This window comes from Lagopus leucura, unplaced genomic scaffold, assembly GCF_019238085.1.
Source record: "Lagopus leucura isolate 7727_CA_CO unplaced genomic scaffold, USGS_WTPT01 Super-Scaffold_100002, whole genome shotgun sequence".
In the NCBI taxonomy this organism is placed as follows: Eukaryota; Metazoa; Chordata; class Aves; order Galliformes; family Phasianidae; genus Lagopus; species Lagopus leucura.
Genome location: NW_024962263.1, coordinates 13,708,968 through 13,728,805, shown reverse-complemented (window position 1 = coordinate 13,728,805; position 19,838 = coordinate 13,708,968).

Here is a 19,838-nt window from a genome sequence, read left to right as displayed (position 1 = left end):
AAAAAAAAAAAAATGAAACTGATACATGAAAATGCTTTTTTTAATCTAACATTCATGTTGATAAAGAAGTGTTAGTGTGTTTCAGGATAATGCCTTCTGCCCTAATGACTAGTTCAATATAACCTACTCTTATGATCTACCCTGCAAGATTCTTTTCTGTTCTTTTACTGATGCACCTTAAGCTTGTAACAGAAGGGTTTTAAGCACCATAGCACCTCCTTTAATGTTCTTTTCAGAACTAGTGTGCTGCAAATATTCAAAATTGAGCTTGTTGGAACTTTTTTTTTTTTAAAAAAAAAAAGCTATGAAAGAGCATATTCATTCTTCCCATAAAGAATGGAAACAGCATGCCTTTATTCTCTACGTTTTCTTATTTTCTTGTCTATGCTCAGTATCTGCCATTCTACCTCCGGTGCTGCTTTATGCACCTCCTGTACCATACCTGGTGGAGGCAATCACTGGCTAAGGAAAATGAGACTGTAGCTTTCCTTGGTGAAGGTAAGATCTTAAACAACAAGATTGGGAATAGAAGGCTCTGGATTTCTTTTTTCCAGCTAGAGGATTTGAGAGCAGCTCAAACGTTCACTTGAAAGTGTTCATCCATGTCTGCTGCCTTAACTGAGCTATAGCTTCCTCCTGTTGAAGATCTTTGACTTTTGGCAGACCCTCTCTTCTATGGGAGGTGAGGAGATTCTGAGATGCTGAAGAAATGATGCAGAAATGCATGTAAGCAACAGGTACATCAAGACTGAAACCTCTGTTAAGGTGAGGGGGGAAGGAATATGTGTACATCTGGGTATTTGGGTACAAAGGAGAAAGATGTTGCCATGTACCACAGGAGCCTGGGAGGCTCTGCTCTGCTGCTACAGCTTCTCAGGGAAATAGGGCTTGGTGGTAGCTCTGTTGAGGGAGCTGCACTTAGGAAATGCTCTTGCATTTTGAGTTAGGACATGAGCCTCTGGAATCTTTCAGTCTGCATCTGCTGGTACAGGGGCAATGTGGATGTATTTGCACTGAGATATCTTTCTATATGTTCACCTGCTTTCTCCAATGTTTCACATGTGCTGCATTGCAGAGAGATGCATTTTGTGTGTGTATATATGCATGGTCCTTGGCCAGGTCAGCTTAGAGTGAGTCCTTGTCCACCCAGATGGTCTTAAAAGTCAGGAACTAGAGGGAAAAAAAAAAAAAGCAATAGTAGGACTGAGTGAGTCATCTTAGCTGCTGTTCAAATGCCTGCGGAATAACATTGAACCTTTACTGTTATTTCAGCTGGGTAATTAGTTGTACACTGACACATAAATAATCCTGCTGTTCAAGCTGCATGCCACTGAAAGCTGCAATGGAGTCACCTGGCAGACAAGTCAAGAGAGTCAGGTAGAAGAGCAGAATATGGAGAGATGGGACATATTTCACATTGTCTTGTGACAGTGTGAAATAGCATCTCTCAGCTTTCTGAAACCTAGTTCATTAAGAGTCTCCCAGCACTGTTTCCTTCCTCGACCCCTCCCTCTGCTTTAGTTTTAACTGTGTGGTGGATTTCTAGACATGTCTGGGAAACGACCTCCCCCCTGCTTTTTGTTTCGTGGCCTTTATTTGAAAACAGCCACAAGGACAGCAGTAGAAGCTTGTCACCTGTGGTATGCCTTATTCTCTTCAGAACTGTCTCTGAGGGAAATCTGATTTAATGACCACTGCAGGAGGGAGTTGGTCACAGGGTCCTGGTTTCTCTGGCTTATGGCAACCCCATGTGTTGATTTATTACATGTGTTGATTTATTTCTTTCCAGCAACTGAGGAAAGCTTGTCTCTGATAGAAGTCCCTGGTTTGATGATCTCAGTGGTAAGAGCATAGGGACAAGAAAGTTGGTCCTACTAGGAAGTTTGAGATTTGTGAGCAATAAATGATTAAAGACTCTGTTGTACCTTCCCAGAGATCCTCCTATCTGTCTTAAGGCAACATCTGCCTGCTCAGTGCCTGCCATTTCAGTGACTTCCAAGCTTACCTGTGCTATTGAAGTGAGTAGAGAAAATATCTGCTCTTCCAAGTACCTGAATCAAAATCTTAGATAATACCCTCCTATCAGTGAGAAAAGCATTGTGCTTGTCTTAGAAAAAAATGAAATCTTGTTCTTCAACAAATGAAATCCGCTTTTAAAGAGCAGTTAGGCTTTCTTTGTACCTCTGCAGTATTACGCTGTTTTGGCAGACTGGAGGCAATGAGCAAGACTAGGTAAATGGGGTAAATCATTTATTTCAAAGCTCAGTCTAAAAGTAGACTCCCTTGAAAACTGGGGTGAAATATGTAGTAGGGTGTTAGTTCCTTTTCAGCTCATCCATCTATGAGCCTGATTGCTTTTCCCTGCACATTCTCCTGCTTTAAAGGTAGTATTGGCTGTTGCAAGGGAAACAAAAAAGGAGAAACTTTGTACATTATGATTCATGATGAAAAAAGAGACTGGACAAACAATTTCCACATGAGGTTCTCTGTAACACAAATTGATCTTACAGTTCTCTTAATGTTTAAAACTTACAATGTGTGTCAGGTAGTGAAATCAGTGTTTTGCTTGTGGGCTTATGTAACTGCTATTAAAACTGACACTGCCATCAGCTCATCCTCGTATTTACAAAGATGAAAGTGAATTATAATTTCTAATCGTATTTCCTTTTAGCAAATGATAGTAATATCCTGAGTTTCAGCTATATGAGGCCAGGAAAAACATATGGACAAGGCACAATCTTTCCTGAGGTGTGCTCAGACCACCGTGAGATGCTCAGTCCAACAGCACCCTCTACATCCTGTGAGTTTAAGCGCATCTCAGTGCATCCCTCACTGATGTGGTCTGTGTCAGGTGGTGATATCACTGACAACGCATTTTCTGGGCAACTTTTCATCTGACCTCAATGGCACACGAAGTTTAAAAGCAGTTATTAATCAGAAGAGTAATTAAAGCCTTGGTGAACAAAATAAAATGTGGTGAAATCAAGCTTCTTGCCAACTCCCTCAGTTCTAGAAAACCAATAATCCAGGCAAAACAGAACAAAGGCTGCTATTCACTGAAGAGTGCATTATATAGTCTGTGAACATTTTAGGGAAGAAGGGCATTATACAATGGTGCAGGCATTACATGGTGGACACTACATGGAGGATGATTTGCAGAAGTATTACACTGTCTGTATATATGACACTATATTAGCCTAGATAATTGGTCATAATTATTCTGCATGTAGATAATGTCTCAAAAGTTTCATATGCATATAAGGCATTATTCTGTGAATCATCCACCTTGTACTGTTCACCTCAACATAACACTAACTCCTCCCTATAAACCCTGCAATTTCATATAATGCCAACCTCCTTGTAACCCTCACCACCTCTATATGACACCCTCTTCAATATAAGTATCCTCCATATGGTGTCTGTACAGATCCATATAACACCCTATTTATATAATAACTCCCCTAGAATTGCCTTCATACAATCTCAGTAGCACAGAATAAATTCTCTGGCAGTGGATGTTAAGATAATATACATTTTAAAAGTTTCACATTTTACAGTGATATAAATTAAGAACTGAAAGAAAGCTTCACTCCCAACAAAAAACAAGGTATCTCCACATTCCAATTCAATCTCTATCATTAAAAAAAAGACCATAACTGTTATTTATGTCTCTCATTTATTGCCACTGTAACACCCATCCAAATATATTGCCTATCCCTCCATATTATGTGTGCACCTCAATAAAATGCTTCCTCCAAATAACAACTCCTTTTGTATAATGCTTCATAAATAATCCACCATGTAATACTTACAACACTCACCTCAGTATAGTGCTTGCCCCTCCATATAACCCATGAACCTCAGGATAATACAGCCTTCCACATAGCCTCAATACAGCAGAATAATTCATCAGGTTGCACACTCTAAGATAATAGAAGTATGAAGGTTCACATTTTATGCTCCAATAAATAACTGAGACAGAGTGTGGTTTAACTCAGCAAGCTGCCAGTGGGGTTTCTGTACACATGTAAAACTACATGGAGATGCAGGGTGTGTACCCACTTACTTTATCTGCTCTCTTGAGTAGAGAAATTCTTACTGCTAATAGCTGAGGTACTGGTCCAGACAGGTGAGGAGCAGCACATACTGTATGTATGTCCAGGCAACTGGCCCTGTTATCCCAGCATCATAGCAGTCAGGTGACAATGTGCTCATCTGGATGACAGATGAAGTCTTTTAGCATATCTCACAGCTTGTCCATAGTAAGATGGTTATTGTCTTCCTCACGAGTACTGACTCTTCTTCCACTTATCCTCATGATGGCCCTCCTTCACCTTCTTCTTACATCTCATTCTATTTGGACTTTATTTCCTTACTAAATGAGCTGACTTTCACAGCCATTTTTTTATTCTTGTGTATAAGAGTTGAACCACAGGGCCTCTTGCAGGGGTTGGAGCAACCACATGGCCTAGATGGAGAGTGGACATTGTATAGAATATAATTTAAGAATTACACCTGGCTTGTTTAACCTATGAACCGCATGTGGCCCAGCCCATCTTGTACTGCAGCCACCCACTGCCCTGAGCAATCATGGCAACAGCTCTGCCCCACTGAGCGGCCTGTGTATATGCAGCCCAAGACAATTCTTCTTCACTCAATGAGGCCCAGGCAAGCCAAAGGGTTGGACACAAGTGTATTACACTGTATGTATATATGACACTCTTTGTCTAGCATAGAGTTAGCACAGACAAAATATTGTCTGGCATACAGAGTAGTTATGATCTTGTTATGGGTTATTGCTCTGTAGTTCCTGTATTCCATTTGAAGGTACTGTCATCAACTTCTTTTCCCGTATAGAGGGGAATGAGGCAGGAGCACGAACAGGGCTATTCAGCTCAGCATTCTTCTTGGTGGTACTGCAATTTTGGGTCAGCTCATTTGCACTACTGGCCAAAAACCTTAGTTTGTCTTGAGTCATTATAACTGAGGAAAGTAAAGATGTCACCTGCTTTGGGCTGTAATAATTAACTTCTGATTTATTTTGTTACTTAACAAAGACAAAAGGCCCTGAAGAAAGGTTCTGATCTCAATGAAAGTTCAGAGGCAATATATATTTTTAATAAAAATACTATCTGAGCAAGCAAAAGGTCATGCTCAGAAAATGAAATGTGAAGTGTTTTTTTTTGTTTGTTTGTTTGTTTTTAAGTCAGCATTTACAGAAGGAATAATATCATCTGAGAACATGATGGAAACTACTTTTCAAACACTGAGTGAAACACTCTGGTAGCAGCAACTGAATGTTTTGTTTCAACAGCTCTGCAGAGGTATGTGCATGTACACTCTTTAAGCATATTTCTGTTGGAATTTACTGATGAGAGGACTGTAGCTGTTGATCAAAGACCAACAGGAGACGTTATAATCATTTTTTAATGTGGGGGAAAGAAAAAAATAAGCTATTAAAATGTTGCTAGGAGATAAATTTCTTTTAAAATGGCTGTTTTCAAAAATTCAGCTTTATTGTACCAATGTATTTTAATGATGAAATATATGAATTTTTTTTGATAATTAAGTAAAAGTTTATGGAAAAAAGATTTCTGCTATATGTTTTCTGCTGTTCTTTTTTCCTGACATCATTCCTGGTATAGGGAGCAATATTTTCACTCTAAGTTAATAAGTCTTTTTAAATAAGAAATTATTTCTGTTTTATATATTAAGGAAAACAACAACCCTGATAAAAACTAATGATTGTATCTTCCTCATTTCCTATGAAAACAAGAAGTAAACAATAAAGCTGTTTTTATAAGTAATTGTATGTTTGATAAGCTGTAAAATTAAAAATGTGGTTATTTAAATATAGTATTTTTGTTTTGCTTTAATTTTGTTTTTTCTTTATTCAAACTAATTGTTTTCTTGCATTATTTTAGAAACCCATTATTTGGTGATGTGCACAGGCTACCTGATTCTCAGATAGTTCAAGGTTCTGTTCAGAGCCTATTTCAAGTAAAATTGTTATGGCTATTGCATTATAGGAAGTTAAATATTTCATATACACCCTTCCAAAGTCAGGCAGTTGAGTCCCACAGGCATTCTTGCATTTATATTCTAAGTATGGAAGAGTACAACGTGGGGTCTCCTCACCCCAAACCTACAATTGCTAGTATGTTCGCTTCATCCCATTGGTTTATATATCATCTCTATGTAAATATTTCTGTTAGTAAAGCCTGCCTTTTATTTCCATGGAAGCTGCAACAGATACAAAGGGCACAATAACACCATTTGATAGAGGAAGTTCTCAGCTACAAACTGCTATTTTTCAGCACAGTCACTACCATGAGCTTTGCATTTTCACCAGTGACAAACACAAGTTTGCGTTTTGTAGCTGTATAAACTTGCATCAGTGGAGGGTCCTATTGTCCCCACTGCTGAAATGCACCTCTCACTGTGCTCACACCCTCTGTTTGGTCTCCATAAACATTCACTAAGTATTGATGAATGTCACTATGTGCCACCTTTTCCACGTGGAGGAATTGCATTACAGCCCTTTGCTTCATATGCATCTCCATGTCAGACTCTGGACTGTCCTGTTGCCACCTGTCTAATGGCAGTAAAACGTATGGTGGGAAGGTTCAACCTTTACAGCCGTATCACCATCAACTGCCTTTTATGTTGTAGGCCAACATAATAAAATAGGAGGCGTTACTTTTGGAGCATTCTTTGCGTGCGTGTGTGTGTATGTATATATATCTATATATATAGTGAATTGTAAGAATTTGGAGGCATGAATGATTTCTTTGAGATGCTGCTGAAGTTCCTAAACATTTGAGAACTGACCCCTACAGGAAAATTTTTGTGAAAAGGGTTTAATTTCTTTTTTGGGTGTGTGGTCACTACAACTTTGTATTACCATAAGGCATGCAATTTGCTTTTCTTTCTTAATTTAGCTTTTGTTAATACATGATTAATGGCATTGATTTTTTTTTTTGTTTTGTTTCTGCCTGCTTGTACATATATGCTGATTGAAATGGACTTAATTCATGCACCCAGGAGTAAAATGCTCTACACTGCTGTCCAAGATGCACACTGTCTCTAAGCAGTACAAATTCTTCAAGTTAGTTGTATCACTCTCCAATGGACTTGCAGAAATTGTGCTTTCTCCACTGTACCCCTATCTCAAATTTGTATTGGGTTCAGCTGGGACAGAAGTGATTTTTTTCATGTCTGATATGATGCTGTGTTTTAGCTTTGTGGTGTTCAGTCAAAGAGCAGTTCTCTATTGATTTCATTTCTCCGCATGACCCCTTATCATCAGCTAGGGATCTGGCTTTGGGAAGGCTGGGCTATGTCCCAGGATCCTCAAAACCCCAGGAACAAGGCAGGGAAGGCATATGTCTGGGTGAAAACAGTCCCCTGCGTGCACCGTTCTCTGCCCCCACTCACCAGCACAGGGCTGGGGCAATGGCTTTTCCTGAAGAGAAGCAGACACAGAATGAAAAGGGGGAAGAGTAGCCCCTGGGGTGTAAGTCTTGAGTGCTGATACAAGGAGTCCATTTGGTTCCTAGTCTACAGACTATAATTATTCTCCATAAGAATGCTTTCAGAGTTGAGGCCTGTTTTTACTAACCTGCAGGTGCTCTGAAATGGTCAGCATGCTTTAAGCCCTAGATGTGATCCTCTTGCATTTATAAAGTTGTTGTTTTCTTCATTACTTACATACAGAGTGTTCTTCCGTTATTCCAGCCAGTTCCTCCTGCTTTGCCTTGTCTTTTCATTTTTATTTTGCCAGTCTAACCTCAACTCTTATTATTTGGGTGGGAAGTTTTGTCTGAATTACTCTGGTTTTCCATTTCTTCCCTTCCACCTCCCTTACTTCTTCGAAAACTTATATTTTTTTTTTCTGGAACATTTCCCAGTGATTGCAACAGAAGCTATTTAATTTCTAGATGAAGGAAATAGTTATTAGCTGACACAGGACTAATCCATCATGCAGATGGGACAAATGCTTGCCCTCAGCAGGAAGACATTAAGAACTGTTCGGCATTCTCTAGAGGCTTTTGGGGTGGCTTTGGGGAATTGCTTGCAAATCTCATGCTAAGAACATCAATAATTGTAGCTTCCTTTTTGTTTTCCATATTTCATCCTTTCACTGAATGCTTGTTTTTTGGTGTATGCTGGGTATGAAGTAGCTTGTTGTAATACAGAAATGAAAGCTCCCCATTTGTGATGTATTGAAATTGCATTTCCAATATCAGAGTAAAGTGTTTAAAAAAAAAAAAAAAATGACTCATGCGTGCTTTTAATCAAGGCCATAATTGTGTGAAGAGGTTTGATCTCATAAAAGCTAGAGGGCCATATTTAAGTAATGAAAGGAACCTTTCTGTCAATTTTGGTGGCTTTTTATTACTTGGTTTGTTTATTTGCTGGGTTGTTGGGTGTTTTTTGCACTTTGTTGCTAATGGCACTGTTTTTTTCTTTGATACTAGTGTAAAAGTATAGCAAAACATCTTATGTGCAGTTTCAGTTGTGATTCATGCTTACAAGCAAAAGCTATGTGTGTGCTACTCAACGGTCTTTCTAAAGTTTTCCCTTCTGATACTTACAATCTGCAATGCAGAAAATCAGAAATCATGTTTGCAAAACTAGGTCTTGAGGATTGAATTACTCTTATCTAGCAGCAGTTCTAGCCCCAGATTAGATGCGTGTGGAAATGACTTCCTTTGCCCCAGAGATGAAGCTGTGTGCACACCTACTTTAGCACACTGAATATTGGAAATTTTCAAGGCAGATTTGAAGTTTTTTTTTAAGATAGGACTGAATTTCACATTGTCTTTCTTAATCTATGTGTCAGTCAGCCATTATCTTAAACAGTGTGGACATCACTGCACAGGAAATCCTGCTGTGGATCATGTTGCTTATAACCATCTAGGCATTTCTGAGTTATGGACACTCATTGCAGAATTGTAGAGATTGAAAAGAACCTTTGAAGGTCATCTAGTCCAACACCCTGCTAAAGCAGTTTTCCTATAGTAGGCTGCATAGGAAAGTGTCCAGGTGAATTTTAAATAAGATCCTACTTACTGCATTGTCTTCTTCCATGTAGGATCCTGAATTCCACTGTATCGTGTTCACTGCATCCAAGGCTGCCTCAACTTTCACATTCACAACCAGTTTGTAACTTCCTTTGTAAGAACAAGATCCCACCTCTCTCCTTTTTGACTCTTCCACCACCTGCCACTGGAAGTTTTCTTTCATGAACTGCAAGACCCTACTGGCCTGCTCATGCCTTGTGGAACTGCTTCTTCAGCAAATACCAGAGTGGTTAATGTCCCTCATGAGAACAAGTACCTGTGATAGTGAGATTACTTTTTGCTGTCTGTAGAAGGCCTCATCAACTTCCTCTTCCTCTCCCTTGACTGGATAGATCTTACACACAAATATTAAGAACTTTAGGCTGTAGTTTCATGGTCACATTAAAGCAACAGAAATTGCTGATGGAGCTGAGGAAGTAGTCTTGTCCCTGTGTTATCTTTTGTACCTAAAAGGAACCAAAACCCATTCATGTTGCCATTATCTCCCTCTTGGCAGTAAGAAGTGAGCAGGATTTGGGCAGTGATTTATGTCCAGAATCTCTCACGGCCTTCTGTAGAGCTCCTGGGGTGGTAGCATAAGGAGAGAAGCAGAAAGATGCTGTTGACTTAGCAGTGTGGATATTGCCTTAGGGTTCACACTGGCCCATTTGCAGCATGGGCACCTTTTGTCTATGTAAGACAGAGATCTTTAAGGCAGAAGCTTGAAGCAGTGTAGGGGCTGGAAGAGTCACCTTGATGCCCAAGGAAAATCTGATGTGGGTGAAATTACAATACTTTCTGGAAAAATGGAGGAAGCACCCAAGTGAAGGGTGTTAAAGTACATCAACTTTAGGTCCCACTTTGGCAGTGCAAGTTGCTAAGGAGGATCAAGGGAAAAAAGTAACTCTCAAAATATATGTTCAACAAAGGTGAAGAGCCCTCTTCAGTTGATTTCAGCAAATTAAGGAACAGAGCAAGGATAAGAAAAGGGCTCCTTTTTTAAAACTCGTTTTCTAAAATTGTTTGTATTTATTTATTTTTACTCTACTATCTTCTTACTCATTTTCAAGCCTTATTTGGGCTCCGTATTTCCAGGGAGTTAGTAGTTACCCTATTACTGTCCTTGATCTGTGTGAATAGGGAACAGGAACAAGCATTTCAGATGCTGTAAAAGCTTTCTTTTGATTACCCTGGTTGAGAACATGATGTGCTCAAAGGAGTCATTTAAAAGGCAAGTGTAGTTTTTTCAGCTTCCAAAATTGTTGTGACAGGCTTTTGTGTGGTCCTTGTCTTCTCTTGTTCTGAGGAAATAGAAAGTGAGCATCCACTTTAGAACCTCTTCCATCTTTCTCTTCCCTTCTCCTTATGCTAAATAGGAAAGCTAGCTTGTGCCTCAAGGTTGATGTCTAATCTGAGTGTTATAAATATTTTTCTATGTTAAGTCTCCAAGATGTTTCAGTACAAATGAATTCAGGGAGAAATCAAGCTTCTTGTTGTTGTTTTTACATTTCTTTCTTGCATGCAGGTGCACTACTGATACATGACTGGTAAAAACGAGCAAGATTTCATAAACCATGAAAAAAGGGGCTTATGTTGGAGGTGGATGAAAGAGGCTTCAGCCCACTTTAAAACAAACAAAATCATTGTTAGTAGAGTGCGTTTCTTTTTATCCCTATTTTTATGCCTTGCTCTTTACCCATGTTTGACCAGCAGAGCTTACTTGGCAGAATCCTTGTGCTCAGGGTAATTAATGCATCTGTTTGTTTGGTGTTTTGCCCAGATGTGTAAAGAAAGGGGTGCATAGCACCCAACGTGTCACTTTAGGATTAGACGGACTACTGATTATGTTGCTGCCTCTCTAGGCTGGGGAAGATACTGGCTGACAAAGGGATGCAAATGCAGTGAAGCTAACTTTTCAGAGAAGAGTGAGTTAGCTGATTTATGAGATTCTGGTCTGCCCTCTTGAGGTTCTGTCAAATTTCAAAAGCAATAGGAAGATCCAAAATCTCTGGAGATGCAAGAAAAATATATATATATATTTGCACTCCCAGTAGCATGAGATGCAATTTCAATTATGGATAATCTCTGCAGTCATTTAGCCCATAAATTGATAATAACTAAACTAGAAGTCAAACATTTTTTAATATCAGTGTCTAAAACTTAACACTTTGTTATGTGAAGATCCTTTTTCACAGATGCTTTTGATTCAGGTTAACCATGCATAAAAAATAAAAATTGACATTCAGAATGTTAATATAGTATTTCTTGCTAAAGAATAGTTGGCTTTTCATGGCTTTTTTTCACTGAAACAGTAATTAAAATATAAATGTGAGATTTAGGAAGGCACAGCTTTATGATGATATAAAACTTGAATTAGAAGAAATTTATGAGAGTGTAGTTAACCACTGGCCTTTTTCTACATTAAAGTTTAGTAAATTTTAATGACCTTAATTTTAGACCACTGTTATAGGGAAATGCTTCATCTTTAAATTTTTATACCTGTTTCCTGCTAAAAATAATGGAAATCAGGTAGAGCTAGCTGAGGGGTGAAATTTTGAAAAGAAAACTCTATACAACCTGTCTTTATATGATCCGTGGGCTTAGAAATGGACAATTTGAGCCAAACGTGATTTTCTGGCCTATGTGAGAAGCATATAGGTGTTTGTTTGTTTTTCTTTTTCCTGTGTCAGAAAAGAAGAAAAAAGCAGAATTCCTCTCTGCAGCTGTATTTGGTTTTGAACCTTCTTGAGATGGCTGCTGCCTAGTCAACTTTGAAAGGAAAACTGCAACATTTTGAAGAAGAAAGAGTAGGTGCATGTGTGTAGCAACTGCTGTTAATAGGTAATACTAGGATGAAACAACTGAATGCATAGCTGTAGATATCCTTTCTTTTTGGAGGATCTCTTACTGCTGTAAGACTGTCACCAAGCTGCTTGCTCATGTTGTGGTGAATTTATGCAAAATAGGAGATTCCAGTATGTTTGGAAATGTAATCTGATCTATAATGGGGGTATATCAGCAAAAACTACCCCACCAAATGCTATTCTGAAGCAGCCTCTCCTGGCTCCTTTGTTACTCAAGATACATCTAGATTTACCACTGCCTTTTTCAACCTGTGAATTGTTAAAATAAAGGCAGCTTCAAGGAGTTGTGTGTGCTGCTTGGGAGGTAGCTATAGCTATGATGTCTCTGGTGAAACAAGTCTAGTGACTTAATTTGGGACTTCTAGTGATTGGGCTGGGCGGGGGACAGTGCTTCTGTACTCCCCAGTTATAATGGAGAAGAAAACAAGAAAAGCTCAATGTGGGAATATCTTCCACTGAAAAACCCAAGTGGACCTCAGAAGCATTATGACCCCAGCATACAAATATCTCCACAAGGTAAGAAATGGTTGCAAAAGGAACATCTATGATCTTTTCTGTACATATGTTGTAACTTGCTTAGCCAGAGTAGAAGTCTGCAAACGTTTTTCTCTTCCTTTCTCTCTGCACTGTGGAAAAACACTGATTCCAGGTGGACTTGATAACATTTCTCAACTTGATGAGAAAGTAAACAATAAATCTACAAAATATCCAGAAACCAGTGAGATATGAAAAGGCATTTGTCATTTACATTTCTCACCAGAAGACTGAACAATAGGAAAAAAAAAAAAAAAAAACAAAAACCAACAAACAAAACACCTTTTTATTTTTCAAGTCTCAGTTTATATTTTTGTGGATAACGAGTGAAACAGCTTAGCCAATATAATCCTTATTTTGAATTTGTGAAATACTAATCATACCTTCTCAGCAGTACATTTATTTTAATAGCACAGTATGTGATTCTATACCTTGCTAATATCAAAGATGCAGCTGTTACTTTTTACTTTGAAAAAAGGACTTGCAAAGGGTGATTTTTACTAAATTGCAGCGCCTGGTATCTGACATTATATTTCTATGGTTTAGCAGTAAATCTAGCTCTATTAATACCTACCTGATAATGGATCTTACTAATGCTGTGGATATATTAAAAATCTAGCATGTAGAGAAAGGCATTGGTCCTGTAAACAAAACTAAACAACAGATATTTTACAAATGTAAGATGATTCATCAGAGCCATAAGGACAGAAGTAATTTCAAGGGAAAAGGAAGTTTTATCTTTGATGCTTATATAAATCTCAGTCTCATCTCTTCATTCAGTCTATAAATGTTTTGTGATGATTGTAAGGATAAAAATGCTGTCTCTTACCTAGACAGGCCTGTTTGAGAAGTGAGGTATTTCAGATCTCTCATCCCATTTCTAGTTAATTTGATTTTCTACATATCATTAGTTTTTTGGGGGGTTATGCCAGCTGACGTATAAAGACTTTTTCTTGTTCATTAGGTATTTGGTGCCTAAGTCAGCTCTGAGGATTGCTTTTGGATAGAGAGAAAAAGTGAAGCAGTGAGGTGATTAACTGAGGTGGTTAATCCAACAGGTCATGCTGAAGACTGAGGGAGATGTGCGGGAAGAACAGAAGTTTTATTGTGAGTTTTATAGACTTTCTCTTTGCAGGACTGGATCCTAAAAGTTCCTGATCACTATGAATGCCTCTTGAACACATGGGGAATAGAAGGCACTCAACATTCCTTCAGTTACAGCCACATATGAGCGCTGAGTTTTCAAATATAGGTTTAATGCCAGGCTTGAGAGCACCATTTCTTTTTTGCCCAAAGAGAATTGCTGGGGGGGGAAGTAGTGTGCAGCTGAGAGGGCCTGTGAAAACTGGCTGAGTTCAAACACAGTTAACAAAAAACAAACAAACAAACAAAAAAACACAAAAGCAGACCCAGTCCATTTAGCTATCAGCAGTGACTCAGAGTTCCCATTGGTCTGGAAGAATGTAATTCTGCATATAAGGTACCTACAGGTGCAGACAAGCCTGCAGCTCATTCCCTCTTTGCCCTTTGTTTAAAACTGTGAACACAACTCCTATATTTTCCTGCTCTGCACTGTTACACAGAGAAGCACGGGTTTGAATTACAAGGCAACTATAAATAAGATGAGGAAGTTTAAAAGTGCCATAATATTTCTGGAACCTACTTAGTATTTAACACCCTTTAAAAAATAATCACCGCCATTTACAGCATTTGAGGTCAAGTAGGAAAGTAATGAGGCTTATTATTACTTTTTAAAATGACTTAAACTGTCTGCAGATAAGTGGGTTATTTTTGCATCATCTATTTTACTTGAATGAAAGTGATTCCCTCCATTTAAGTTAATAGAACACTAACAACTCTTCTGTACTTAGTTTTTTCTCTGCATTCTGATATGGTGAAAGGATATGGAGATGAAGTAGCAAGCTGGTAATAAAATTCAGGTGAGTGATGTTTTTGATATTTCAGTGATGTTTTAATATATTTGTTACTGTGTTCAAAAACAAAAACAAAAAAAAAACTATTATAAGCAAACAAGAAACCAGTCAACTGGTAACAAATGTACTTCTCCTTATTGCAGAAAGTCACTAAAATGTCTACAGTAAAATGTGCTTCTGAAAGTTGTGTTTACTAGATTATTGTTTGAAACTAAACTCTGGAAAGCCAAATACTGCCCTTGTGTTCACCAAGTTGTTTTTTTTGTTTGTTTGTTTAGATAATAGGTTCAATTGTGTACTCAATCTTTTTCTAAAACTCTGCATCTTTTTGGCTTTTAAGATTTGATTTTCAGTTTAAGGCCAATAAACCTCTTAAAAAACAAAAACAAACAAACAAAAAAAAACAACAACAAAAAAAAGACAACTGAATTTCTCTGAAAAAAGCCTCAGTTTCATCAAACAACAGAATGTCATTCTGAATCAGTGTAAGAAATGCCCTTGCAATCTCCAGATCACTTAATGGAGAAGATCCCCAGTGGTCCTGCTGGTCGTTCCCCAGCAAATTCAATAATAACTCCCACAGGATCACTGTAGTTACACAGTGGAAGGGAAATTGGAAGTGTAGGAAATTGGAACAGCAGGTGTTTGTAAAATTGGTGTACTGATTAACAAAATATGGAGCATAACTCTACCTTTCTTTAGAGTACACCAGTTTTGCCTAACTTTGTGTCTCAGGTGCTTTGAGTTGTGAGAGATCTACTGCTTTTAAGAACATGCCTTATTCAATTATGAAAATAAGTTGAATTAAGGTTAAATTGTGTAAAATATTGCCCTTCCAGATTTTTTTTAGCAGTACATGTGAGAGTTCAGTATTTCAAAGTCAAACCACTAGTGTTTTTACAAAGGCCAAGATTTACTATGAGTAAATTACTGTGTGACCTCCATCTTTGTGCAGCCTAGGAACCCTGCTTGTAAACCAAGCCCTCTGCTGTACAAAGGCAAGAAACTAGACTCCATGCTTTGCCACTAGGGTATGCTATGAAGAGAATATTTTATGAAAGCTGGCAAATGCAGTAGCCAGTCTGTGGGGTGGTTTTCTGTGATTTCTGTTGAGTAATTTATAGAAAAGGAGTACTATTTAATTTTTTTTCAGATTCACAATAGGAAACCAGTTTAATCCTTTTGAAAGTGAAGTGATAACCTCTTATTCCTGATTAGTTCTGAGTACTGAAAGACACTATCTTACTAAGTTATTAAGTAGAGAGCTCATAGAAAGAAAAAAACTGTTGGAAATAATAGGGAATTGAGGTGAAGTTCATTGATATATTTAATCTTGAAAACTGTTTCTGCATTCTTCCCTGCTGCAGTAAGAGTGCAAGTTAACATTTGACTAAAGCAGATCAAAATCTCTGCTGTTGAAAGATTGGCATGCCTTCTTCATCTTCTCCTCAGCCTGTGTTTCAGCAGTGTTGTTGTGCAGGGAGTAGTCAGCTACCATCCCCTGTATTTTGGTGTTTTCTCCCTCAAAGAATGTGGCCTATTGTTGTATCAGTGATCTGATGTGACTTGCTGCAAGGCCTTAGCATAGCTAATGTTGACACATGTTCAGCCAATGTCTGAGGAGTAGCATGGTCTGGGCAGAGATACCACTTTGGTGGTAACCTGACTCTGGGTTCATATCTGCTTCAATCCTGCCAGAATGTTTGTCATGACAGGCTGCAAGAATTGGCAGTTTGCTTACTTAGCTAACTATCAACATTGGCTAACAGGGTAGTCCAGTCTTTCTGCTATGGAAACCTCTCTGTGCCCTTTGCCTACCTGTAGGACACAGAGTTGGTTCTTGGCATATTTCTATTCTAAATTAAATTGACAAGTTTAAGGCCGCAGCTATAAAGGCTGTTATTTTTGAATTAAGCTTACTGCCAAATATGCATGTAAAACAACAGCTATTATGTTATTCTTACAGACATCTAAGCTGTCCATAAGGATATCTGTAGTATCTGTTTTCTCGCTTAAAAATGCCCTTCAGATATGGCATGAAGTGAATATGGCAAAGCAGAGTACTAAGATAAATTTTAATAACAAATGCCTGAACAGTTATAGCTGCAAGAGCAGTACACTGATTCACTACCCTTTGAAAACCACTCCTTGATTTGAAATTTTGGAGAGCGTGATCTTTCTTTTCTAACTTCCCTTCCCAAATGATTCATCTCTTGCTTGGCTGTAAGGCAGAGATAAGCTTTGAAAGTGGATCTTCCGCCGTCTCTCACTGAAATACCAAATGAAGGAAAGATGCCACCAGTTTTCCTGCTCTGAGTTGGTTAGAAGCTTTCTCCTTTTAGGAAAAAAAAAAAAAAAAAAAAAAAAGAAAAAAAGAAAAAAAAAAAAGAGGTATATTAGAATAGAAAGGAGTTAGTCGTTGAGTGTTTTTTTTCCTAGGGGTGTGTGCTACTAAAATCCTTGGGACTGGGCTCTGGGGAGATCTTAGTGAATCATTTTTCCTGGTAACTCTGAATAGCTCTGTGGATGAATCATCTGGGACACTTTAGATGCTTGAACCTTAGTGCTAGCAGTTGTATATCAAACTTAGCAGCATGGGCTCTGCTGCTCTGCTAGGGGAGATACTTCTATGCTCTGTGCTGAAAGCTCTTTTGTGGGTTTCACTCTTTAAAGGCTGAATTTTTCCGATTAGTGTTGCTAAGTTTTCATGGTTTGCAAATAGAACTTTAGAAGTTAATTGGAATCAGAAACTAAAAGCATAGGGCAGCTTGTGTTGTGCTATAAGGTGATAAAAGAAATGCAGGTATGTCTCATTTCAAGAAGTTTGCTTTTCAGAATGATTGATCAAATATAGCTGATGCACTTTTCAGCATCAGTGTTGTGTGAGACCAAAAAGTATAGTCAAATAACAGTTCCTATCTTCATTTGGATCAGATAAAGAGTTAATCTTAAGGTACTGAAGTTCTTATGTTCCAAGTAACAATGTTGTTCAGTGTTTTTTTTTTTTTTCTTATCCTCCCCCCTCTCATGATGGTATTTCTGTATATGAAGTAATTCTTTCTAAACCTAGAGAAACTAAGAAAATATTTGCAGTCTCTCTCAAGAATACGAGAAGAAAAAAAAAGACTTGCAAAGAGAGCTTTTTGAATTTTTCAAATATCTGTGTGCCTGGTAAGGTTAAATTAAGTTGTATCTTAATTTGTTATCATTACATCATTTCTTGAATGTTGTTGAGAATTTCCATTCTTTGTCTTTACTCTGAGGAAGATCTCCCAGCCATGAATAACAGACTGTAAAGCTACTCAGGCAGATTGCTTAGTGGCTGGCAGCACGTTTGGCCATAGATGAAGGGTGAAGGACATCAAACATCAAAACCTCTTTCCCCAGCTTCTGTGCTTTGTTGCTCTTTGCAATTTGGCTGAATTTCTCTTTGGCTGTGGAGGAAGACCAGCAGAGAGCTACTGCTTTCTTTTTCACCCGTTAGCTTCACTTGCTGGAGGATGGATGCTGAGCACTCATGGTCCAGGATTGTATTCTGTACCACTACTTATGCCAGAAGCAAGAAGCATAGACTACCGATATATGTTGCAAAAACAGTTGTGTTTGAAGGCTCAGCCTTTGTTTTTTCTTATTGTTTTGTTATATCCCCATTCCCATTTGATTGTCTGTGAAACGGGAAAAAACTCTGCAAGACATTCAGTCACTGGAACAGTCTTTAACCTGTCAGATAAGGCTGAACTCTTCCTACATGCTTCTGTCTTACAGTTTCACATCTTCTTCTCACTTCTGTTTAGATTTGTTACTTGAGAAGAACGACAAAGACTTCCACGGAGAACTTCTTGCTTGAATTGACAGAGATTTTGAGCTATGTAATGAGAGCTTACAACGGAAAAAAAGTCATGCACTTCCACTGCATCCACTTGCTTCCAGAAGGCTTAGAAGGGTTCAACCTGGTCTGTATGACCAGAAAGAGACCCTGGAACAAATACTTTTTGATTGTAGGTAAGCATTAAAACGTGGAGTGAGAACAAGTAATGAAGCAAAAAATGCGCATGTCTCAGTTGTGTGATTTCACAGATGAAGCACTACTACATTTGTGGACTGAATTCTATTTGTATGAAGAATCTGATGTTGCATGGTATGTTTTTTGTGGCAGTTTGTGTATTTTCAGTAATATTCATAATTTTTGGGAAAGGCTCTGTGGCTATGGTTGTATTTCAACAGAAGAGACGTAGTAGTGCAGTTCTGTTTTGTGGTCTTGGTATGATCACTGAAGAAAAATGGGTTCCTAAGTTTAGGAGCCTATTCTTAGAGTAGCAATCTAAATATTATTTTCTTATTTAAATAAATTATATATATATGTATAAATGAAGGAAGAAAATGCCCCTCTTATTCCTGCATAATAACAACACTTTTTGAAACAGTAATGATTTTGCAGGACTGGATTATTTTCCCTGCTCCCTCCCAATGTCTCCTTCATTTAGACATCATGTGAGATGTCTAACCTCCAATTTTTATTATTTTTTTTATATTTTTAGCTGATTTTTACTATATTTACAGAGGAAAGTGCAACAGGACTGTTCTGGGAGTAGAAGAACACATCTAAAAGAAATAATTTTTTTTTTTTGAGAAATTCAAGGCCATCTGAAGTTCTACCTCTAAAGATGTTTCTCAGCATCAGTCAAAATGAGTGTTTAGCAAATGCTTATGTGATGTAGAAAATAAATGCAGTGAATTAGTAGAAAAAAAAAAAATCCAATACAAGGTTTGATAAATATTTGCCCTAAATTCCTTTTTTTTTTTTTTTTCCTTTAACTACATGGAGTGATCATGAATAAAGGTAGATTTTTGCCAGAGACATCTTGGTAGGGTTAAGGGCTGAAGTACAGTTTTTAAGAAGCAGGGAAAAGCTAAGAATGGAGCAAGAATGATCTTGAGAGAATTAGCAGAAATGCTGTACTTGAGGAGAAGGAAACACTGCTGTTAAAATGCAAAAGTAAAAGGAAGCATTAAATTGAAGTCTTTAAGAAAAGAAATTGTGAGGTTAACAAAAAGTGTTTCTGCGGTTGCTAATGGAAACTTCCGATGGCTGCAGGTGTAGCTCAGGATGTTCTGTAATTATATCGTCTGTTCTCAGACATTACCTTAGTGTTGGTTTGTAAGGTACTGGAGCGGAAGGCAGTGTATTTTTACTTGTGAGGAGATACTGGAATAAAGCTGTATTTTCGTGGAAGTAGTTGATGGATTTTTGGCTTTGATAAACAATGTTTCCACCGCTGTGCCCTAACCAGAAAATCTATCTGTCTCTTTAGTTTGTGTATGAAAAGTGGAATAAATTAGAGCAGAGAAGCTGCTCTATTTGGGTAGGTGGGGAAAAAAAAGTGAGCAGTTATCAATGATAACTCTTTCTTTAAGACAGTGTCTTGGTCACTTTGTTGTTT